Consider the following 9,563-nt stretch of genomic DNA (forward strand, 5'->3'; position numbering starts at 1 on the left):
TCTTAATGCTATTTTTAGTTGCACCATCAATTTGGATGGTCCATGGCAAGTATTTTAAGCACCGACCGGAGACCCCAAAAATATTCACACGGACCCCCAGGGGGTCAAATCTGAATTTCATCGAAAGTATGTCAATATGGGTATCAAATGAAAGGAAATCACACAAGAAATTCAAATATCACAATTATATCTTGTTTAAACAAATCGTTTTTCATTTATTTTCAAAAACACCATATATAGCATAAAATATGTGTCAATGGATGCGTTATTTGTACATGAGCGTATTACAATGGCGTAACTCCTATAGGCTCAGGGTGAGTGAAACTGCAGGGCACCCCAGACTTGCACATTACCCTTATTTTCAGTCTAAAATGATCCCACCATATGCACCTGCTTCACTTTGAGCCACAAGCACAGGCAGCCACTGTGTATTACATTGAGAGTCTTTGCGACTTGATTGACATATATTGAAAAATCTTGCATTATCATTCTACTTGGCAATCTTACACGATATGCATTGTCAACATGTTTTTTATTAATTATTTTGTATCTGCTTTGAGTCTGCTTACCACAGGATTGATCTCAGCCACAGGTGTGAATTAGAGAATAAGAGGGTATTGTTTTTAGCCCTGAGTGCATCTATCGTCTCATATAACGGGCGACATCATTATTTTAAGTAAAACAACGAGGCGGCCGAGTTGTTTTACGCCAAAAATAATGATTTCGTCCGTGTTATATGAGACGATAGATGCACGACAGCGTCTAAAAACAATACTTTTATTCTCATTCTTAAACACTTCAATTCAAATAAAAATATCATTACAAGTAGGCCCCTATTACAAATATTAATGAAATTAAATCCTACATTTTGCAAGGAATTACCTAGGGCTTAAAATCGATCAGTCCCGTTGTTGTTATGCGCCTCCGATTGGTTCAAATAGCGAGTACGCGTGATCGCGTCAATGCATGCGCACTGACCCGTGTGATATCGTGTCATATCACACAGGTAAGAACCAATAAGATTGCAGGAACGTTCTCAAGTGTTTAAGAATCTTATTTAAAGTATGGCTTAATTATGTTGAACCATAATAACTTTACTGAAAAGTGAAAGTGCTGTTCAACACACATTTTAAGTTGCTCCTTAGCAATGTATAATTTTGTATTTAACATATCAAATGGTATACTACATATATCGCTTTGACAAGTTGGAAAAATTAAATGCCTTAGTGTGGTCTTACTAAATATACTTCAATGCTGTCCCATTGTTTTGTAAGAACTATTGGACAGTATCTCTAAGACTAGCTTTACTACATTTTAACAGCCCAATAACAATTAATGGTCATAAATGTATAGATGAGGTGACATCAGTGTATATCAACCAGGGCAATTGGAATAATATTGATGTTTAAAATGGCTTTCTTGTATGCCTACATTGTTGTACTAGATATGAAATGGACCTTGATCAAAGTATGATGCATACGCATAATGCTGGGCAAAGAACAGTGGAAATTGCCATGATGTGTGCGCATGATGTCACCTGTCACCTTATCTATTATCCCCTTTCCCTTAATGTAACATACATTCTGCAAGTTCTTAATCTTGAATTACTTAATTATTATTTCCAAAATGACACTTGCTAGTAGTAGTCGATATAATCTGTTCATCAATGCATTCATTCGTAGAGCCATTTCATTGATCTGAAAAGACACAAACAATCTAGTTTTACTCATGTTATACTCCATTTCATTTAATCTTGGCAGTGAAATGGACAAGTGAAAAACAATCTGTGCACAACTGTATCATGCAAGACATTAGCCTACCATTGCCAACTGCCATGATGAAATGACCTGAAATATTATAGGTTTGTCTTTGCTACAAACATCTTATAATTTACAAATCAAATAATATAATAATATTAGTGTGAATTCCCACTGAGGAAACTGAAGTGGTTTAGGCCCTATAGGAGCAAAAGTACTTTTAAATGTTTCTGTGGGAAAATCACCCCTGTGAATTCCCACTGAGGAAACTAAAGTGGTTTAGGCCCTATAGGAGCAAAAGTACTTCAACTTCAAAATAATTGCTACAACATAAACAATGAATTTGTCAAAAATCAACTTTTGATATGTTCAGACTTTATCCCTGGATGTCTGCTGATGCCAGTGTTTTGCTATGCTACGCTGGCGTGCTGCGTACAGATATTACCACGCAAAGTTGTTGTGAAATAGGAGCATCGGCAGACATCTGGTGATAAACTCTAGTGCACGATATCCATCAATCTATATACTTTTTAGTGTGTAGAACTACAAAATGATAGGAAGTACAGAGAGAGAGAGCTGAATACCACAAAATCACCCGTCTTTTACAATGATTTATAAAACAAACTTTTAATCAGGTCACAACTTTTAGCGCAAAATATCCATTGTTCGTCCGAGATTTAATCAGCTAACAACAACAGGGATCCTGCAGGAAGGAGAGAGGATTCCTGGCTGTTTCTTGGATAGTGGTATTTAGACAAGAGTCGCAATAAATGAAGATCTAAAACAAATATAACATGATAAATGCCTTGCATGCTAGGCCTGGCATTTTCGGGCGGGCTCATGGGTACCGAGATTACATTGCCGGGCAGGAACTACCCTGCCCGGTACTCAAAATTAAAAATAAAAAAAATCGGTTTTGGAGTGTCCCTGGACCTAGACCTACATTTTTTGTAAATGCTAGATCATTCATGGTTGATTAAAAAAATAAAAAATTGTAGGCCTATGTGTTTTGAATAAATTTGTACTCATGTCATATTAATGATTTCAAAATGCATACAAATTCAATGCATTTTGAATTCATTATGAAATGAGTACAAATTTGTTAAAAACACATACCGGGTAGGCCTACAATTTTTTTTTTAATCAACCATGAATGATCCTAGCATTTAGGTCCAGGGACACTCCAAACCAAAAAAATAAATAACTTTAAAACTTTTTTTGGTTGCAATTTCGGTACCGTTACCCGCTCGAAAAATCGCCAGGTACCGGGCACAAAATTACCCGAAAATGCCAGGCCTATTGCATGCTGCTAAAGGTATGGCAGCAAGGTAGTCAAAAACCCAACTTAATTTGTGTAGCAAGCCCCATGCAATAACAAATTATAATTCATAAAATATTTCTTTTAAATATGAAAACAAGTGAAATATTTTTACATAAAAGTAAACAGACTTTTAAAAGAAATTAACAGTTCTACTTACCTTGAGTTTGATGCAGTTAGGTTGTGATATTTAATAGTGAACAATCATGCTCCCTTGGACTCAAAACAAATGAATGGTTATAAATAGAATCATGTTAATTGTAACAAATGAATGGTCATAAGGTTATAATCATGTTAATTGTAACAAATCAATGGAAATAAGGTTATAATCATGTTAATTGTAACACATTAATGGTTATCAGTTTATTATTTATAATCAGATTAATTGTAACAAAATATGAAAATAATTAATATCATGCAGTGTCTCAATAAAGTTTATTTTTTTCCTTAATTAAACTTGAAAATGTGATGAATTGGGTTGAGTTGCAGACAAACGCAACTGATATTGGCAATTCATGCAAATGTGGTCATAATTTATGAATATCATTTTATCAACATATCATTTTTTATCATGACTTGGATTAATTATTGTAAAATTGTAAAATAAAATAAATACAGAGATGTGATACAGTACATGGTCAAAATTTCCTGATATGCTTTGAAATTTCCTCATTCTAATTTCTATCGTGCAGGGCAAAATTTCCTGAAAACAATAAATTTTTAATAAAATTTCATGAAATCAGGAAAATTTCTGAAAATCACATCTCTGTATTAAAGTATAAAGTTAGAAACAGGGAATAGAAAACTTGTTAGAAATTCATGTGAACTGGCAAAAAAAAAAGTACAATTGCTTACGCTTATCTTGCAAATCTATATTTCTGCATGGCGACTCCTTGACTTTGCAGCGGCTTTTGATAAACTTGGTGATATTTTCACTCCCTTGACCTTGCAGCGGCTTTTGATAATCTTTGTGATATACGTCTGAAATTTTCAAAATTGTGTTTAAGTTTAAATAACGTTTATTGAGTTTATTGTTCAGCAATAAACTTTTTTGCCGCCAGAAATAAAGAGGGTATGATTTTGTTTTGGTTGGTTACGGCTTTCGCACCATTGTTGTATTATTAAATTTTACTATATTACAACCAGAGGATGGAAAGTAAACGTGGATGCGCTAAAGTGTAACACGTGTTACCGTGGAAATGCCCATAAATGACCACATTTCACATGTCATGTATACAAGTCAAAATTCCCAATAAAATACATCAATTGGGAAAAAAGACAATAGAGAGTCTAGAATAGACTTGGGACATAGACCTAGATATTCCTGCAGATCTCTGTGACAATATTGCACTTTTTTTGCAGATTTTTATACAGGCCTTTTACACTTAGCATTACGTCCAAACTTATGGATCCTGCTGAGTCGACCGGCGCTAACGTAAACACATTGACTGATAGGGCCTAAGTGATAAAGAATAATTTAATCCCGAATTTAATATTTAACACTGGTCAGCTTGAATATTTGCCTGTGCAACTAACTTGTCTTGAAGCAAAATTGATTACGTATTAATGCATGAATGGTACCAGTAACTCAACTGATCAAACCAGTCATTTGATACATGATAATAACAATCATGACAATAAATATCAATATCACATAAATTATTTATATTACCATTAAAATATCATGTACGGTACCGTACAGGTATATGCTCATAGTAAGGCCATATAAAATTAATATTTTGGTTCTCGTCCAGAGGATTTTCATTAATTGATGAGGAGGGAGGTGTTTTTTTTTTTTTCAATGTAAAATCAGCATTGTCAGTAGTTTTCGGTCTTTTCCAACAGTGCTTGAGGAAACGATGAGGCACTTTTTTTTTTTCAAATGTGAGATTCTGAGGGGTAAACCCCCTAGAGTACCACAAAAAGACTTGGAAGTGATCCTTGTTCTCTAATAAACTTATTTATATGTATGAAAAATTCATAAATCATTCCAAAGTCTAAAATAATTGAAAAATCTAAAAAAAAAAAATCTGACAAATCCCAGAAATTGAGGAGGGAGGGGCGAGAACCAAAACATTAATTTTATACTGCCTAAAGTGGAATTTACATTCATGTACCATGATATGCTTTCTAAAGTGAAAGTCAAAACTTCATAGATAAAATGCAACTTACCAAGAATTCATATACCTTCAGTCTCAGAAGACAGAACCACTGGCACTGGAACAAGCCTAAGCTTAGTCATGACAGTTGATACAAGCAGTCACAAACACCACACCGTCAGGTTGTAATAATCATGTTATCATGCTTCACGGCTCTATCAACGGCAGCTTGAATCTTATAACTTTGAGTTTAACTTCTTTTAAGTGGATCTACTCCAACTAGAACATTCAAATCATGCAATTTAACCAGTGCCATATAATTTGGCAAATTTGCCCACCACCGTGTGATAAGGGCGCACACCACTAAATAATCGCCCCATTGAAATACGTGTAAAAACACCAGTTTTATTTGCTCGTTTTGAGGCCTTTTCGGCACGTTCTGAGAAATTTAAGGATAACCAGTCGATTGCAAATCGATGAAAGTTTAACATATGTTTCAATGTATGGGTAGTCTTCCGTCTCGTTTTGCGGTAGGAGCCGCTAAACAGCGCCCTCACTGTTTTTGACATGCTCTCATGACTGTAAACCCGTTTCTGCCCATTTTTTAATCGCGGACCTATTTTCTCGATAATTATAAAATGCGACTTTTTAGTGATTCAAATTCATGCACAGGCTTTACACTTTTATTTAAGCTATAATTAAGCTACTCTTTCTGATTATTAGTCCAAAGAGCAGCCCATTATACCTCAAATTCTTTCTGTATTTTACCGAACTCAGTAGGGTTGCACAAATGGCGCATTGATTTAGTGGTGTGCTCCTTCAAGGGTTTCTGATGTTCATAAAATTTAATTCTTTTAACATCTACTTGAAATATAAAATGTTTTGAGTAAAACGCTTTCGAAACAGAATTGCTCTGTGACATTCACTTCAAGAGAAATGCCCTTTCAAAGTTGTATGGTGGATTCGAAAATAGGCAAATTTTCAACATTTTGACCATTCATGCTTACTCTTCTATATTTGCATTAAATTCCAATTCTCTAGATAGTTTTTGACCTTCCATCTGATGAAATTCGGTTTTAAATGAGAGTAAATCACGTTTCACAATTGCATGGGTCTACTTTTAATGATTTATAACAATCACCCCCCCCCCCCCCGCCCATATAAAACCAAGATTTGGCAGCTTTAAAAGGCACGCACCGATTTGTCACCTAAGCCCAAATTGCTTAAAATCCAAGAAATCTTGTTTTCACACAATTTGTGGCAATTTCTTGAACTTTGAAGGCCTCTGGGGGAATAATCTTAACGCGACTTGCATCTAAAACGCATTAAATATATTCACTAACATATAAACTATCTATTTAAATCGAAAAACTGCAATTTAATCAATAGCCATTTCAATTTTGGCTGAATCTCTGAAAAGCACGCTTTTACTCCTAGGCCCTTCGAAGGGCGCACACCACTAAATAATCGCCCCATTGAAATACGTGTAAAACACCAGTTTTATTTGCTCGTTTTGAGGCCTTTGCGGCACGTTCTGAGAAATTTAAGGATAACCAGTCGATTGCAAATCGATGAAAGTTTAACATATGTTTCAATGTATGGGTAGTCTTCCGTCTCGTTTTCCCGGTAGGAGCCGCTAAACAGCGCCCTCACTGTTTTTGACATGCTCTCATGACTGTAAACCCGTTTCTGCCCATTTTTTAATCGCGGACCTATTTTCTCGATAATTATAAAAATGCGACTTTTTAGTGATTCAAATTCATGCACAGGCTTTACACTTTTATTTAAGCTATAATTCGCTACTCTTTCTGATTATTAGTCCAAAGAGCAGCCCATTATACCTCAAATTCTTTCTGTATTTTACCGGAACTCAGTAGGGTTGCACAAATGGCGCATTGATTTAGTGGTGTGCTCCCATAATAGCTATATGCAGCATGTCATGATGACAGGCTGCGTATAGCTCATTGGCAGCAATTCGCCTACGAGGGAAGTGTTCGACTAATCAATTTTATGTGATTAATTACATGAAAACCATACACAAATTTTAAGTTTTTATTTTTAAAAAATTAATTTACATGAATATCTTTCTTTTAAAACCAAATTTGTCATAGTAAACTGCATAATAAATAAATGCAGTCAAAATCAAAAACAGCTTTGATTTCCCTATACTTTACTGTACAAACCCTAATTTGACCCCCCTGTAACATGAGCTGTGTGTATTTTTTAATGGTCTCCCTTTCAGGGGACATTCTAGAGGTAATAAGGTATCCAAAAAATACTATCAACTAAAAATAGCAAAAAATCATATTTTTAAACTCTAACATCACCTGGTGCTCCTATGTTGTGCAAATATGTTATATTTTAACTTTCCAAAGAACATTTGAGCCAAGAATGACAATGATCAAGTGCTTACCATGCTTACAGCTTTCCGTGTGATTTTTGATACCATTCGACAATGTTGAAGTTTTAAAAGATTTAAACTTTGCATTAAAATTTCTTGGAAATATTCCAAAAACATTAATGTGTGAGAATTTTTTAAGCCAGCTGGAATTCTTTATGCAATAATTCTTTATGCATCATTTATATCAACATTAACAAAAAGATATTTACAAATACCTAGCATCATTTTACATGCAAGCTTTCATTTTAAATACTGTGCAGGTTTTCAAATTTGAACAAAATCTAATTAAATGTTTTGCAAGAAACAGATTGTTTAAAAAGAATGAAAAGTATTTCACCAAACAGAATATGAAGCCCAATGACATTAATTTTAACCATTAGTGCGCATTGTGTTGAATGATCTTTTTTTCAAACTTGAAATGAAGTGAATTGACGCATGCGTTACTTAATCGCTCATTGCTTCCAAATCGGTCAACCGATCCCAGTAAAATTAGCATAAGATGCAGAATAAGATGGGCTATACGCTGAATTTTAGATTTTTGGATTCTTAATGTCTATTTCTCGACTTACGTCCAAATTTATTTGCCCGGTATTTTTTCTGGGACACCCTGTATATTTTTGTGTCATGTTATTTGCATATTAATTAGTTTATTTGAATACTTCGCTTACATTTTCATTAATTCACTCACTAAAGGTGATTGCGTCATCACATCACATGGGATATGTGCGCACAAGTACTTAGGAGTTTTAGGGTTAAGCAAGTAGCTGCCAAACAGGCACTGATGAGCAGGCACAAAATGATGTAGGGATGTAGCTTGCCCGGCCAAGCTTTCCGTCGCTATATCACTGGTCGCATGATGACGCAATCACATCACATGGGATACCCGGCCGTGCATATGCTGTTGGAATTGAGGTTTTTTGATGTTTGGTACAGTTAGGCGACGAAAAAAAGAAACCCTGTTCTACGGGCAGACAGACCTTTCAAGTAGGGTCGGTCGGTCAGCCTTTTTTTTTCTCTCTTTTTTTTGGAAATGACACAAAAAATCACCAAAATCTGTAAATAATTTGCAATTTGAGAAAATACAAAAAAAAATTTTGTTCCTGAAATTTCCGAAATTTGGGTCGGCATTCATTTGTACAGGAAAATTTTTTCCCCAATTTGTTCAAAATCTGGGTCGGTCGGGCCCGTAGAACAGGGTTTTCTTTTTTCGTCGTGTTAGGGTTAATATTATGAGAAATATGTTTAAAGCAAAATCTTTGTTTGTTTCTTTAATTTCAAACCTCAAAAGAAGATGCACCCATGGCATATTTGATGATGGGTGTACACATGTAAATAGTTTTGATATAGACTTATTGTATACAAAATCCTGAATTAGAATACATTTTGAAAGGCTACTCATTAAAGCTGAACAAATTAAATGGATTACTCATTTTTGCTAGACAAATAATAAACTTGTGCTAAATCAATAAACAGGAATCAGGGCCAAGACAATTTCTTTGCAACCTTGCATTAATTCAGTGCTGATACACAACCTATTTTCGCCAGCCCATTCGGGGCTGGTATCTGTTTCATAGATCGGGTTTGTATGCTCAAGAGATTAACTTATTGGTATTGGTATGATTTATTTTATTTTACTTTTTGTGGTGGAATTTTCTTAACTTATTGTTATTCGATTTGTAAGGAAAAGAAAGTATGTTTTGCCGTTTCATCGAACGAAAACGATTGAGTATTGCCAAAGTTATGTTTGAATTAATCATGACTTATCATAGGTTAGGCCTACATAACAATAACTTGTTCAGCATATCAACATGGTCAACAAGGTAATTACCGCGGGGTATATCACCAATGAGGTCATATCAGTGGACTACTGAGCATAGCATGATGTTTGGTTGCCTGTGAGTGCATAATTGTTATGTTGATAACAGATCTAATAATGTTGTAGAATCAAAATCTTCATTATATCATAGACTTATGATTGAAGTCAAAGT

General features: G+C 34.7%; 1 long non-coding RNA gene across 1 annotated transcript; it reads right to left on the reverse strand.

Annotated features, from left to right (window-relative positions):
• Window positions 1–809: 809 nt before the first annotated feature.
• LOC140144143 (uncharacterized) lies at window positions 810–5,519 on the reverse strand. Its single transcript, XR_011857838.1, has 3 exons — window positions 5,248–5,519; window positions 3,931–4,056; window positions 810–1,697 (listed from the first exon to the last, which is right to left on the reverse strand). It is a non-coding gene; the product is annotated as an uncharacterized lncRNA (long non-coding RNA).
• Between the last annotated feature and the right edge of the window lie 4,044 nt (window positions 5,520–9,563).

Source organism: Amphiura filiformis, unplaced genomic scaffold (assembly GCF_039555335.1).
Source record: "Amphiura filiformis unplaced genomic scaffold, Afil_fr2py scaffold_42, whole genome shotgun sequence".
Classification (NCBI taxonomy): domain Eukaryota; kingdom Metazoa; phylum Echinodermata; class Ophiuroidea; order Amphilepidida; family Amphiuridae; genus Amphiura; species Amphiura filiformis.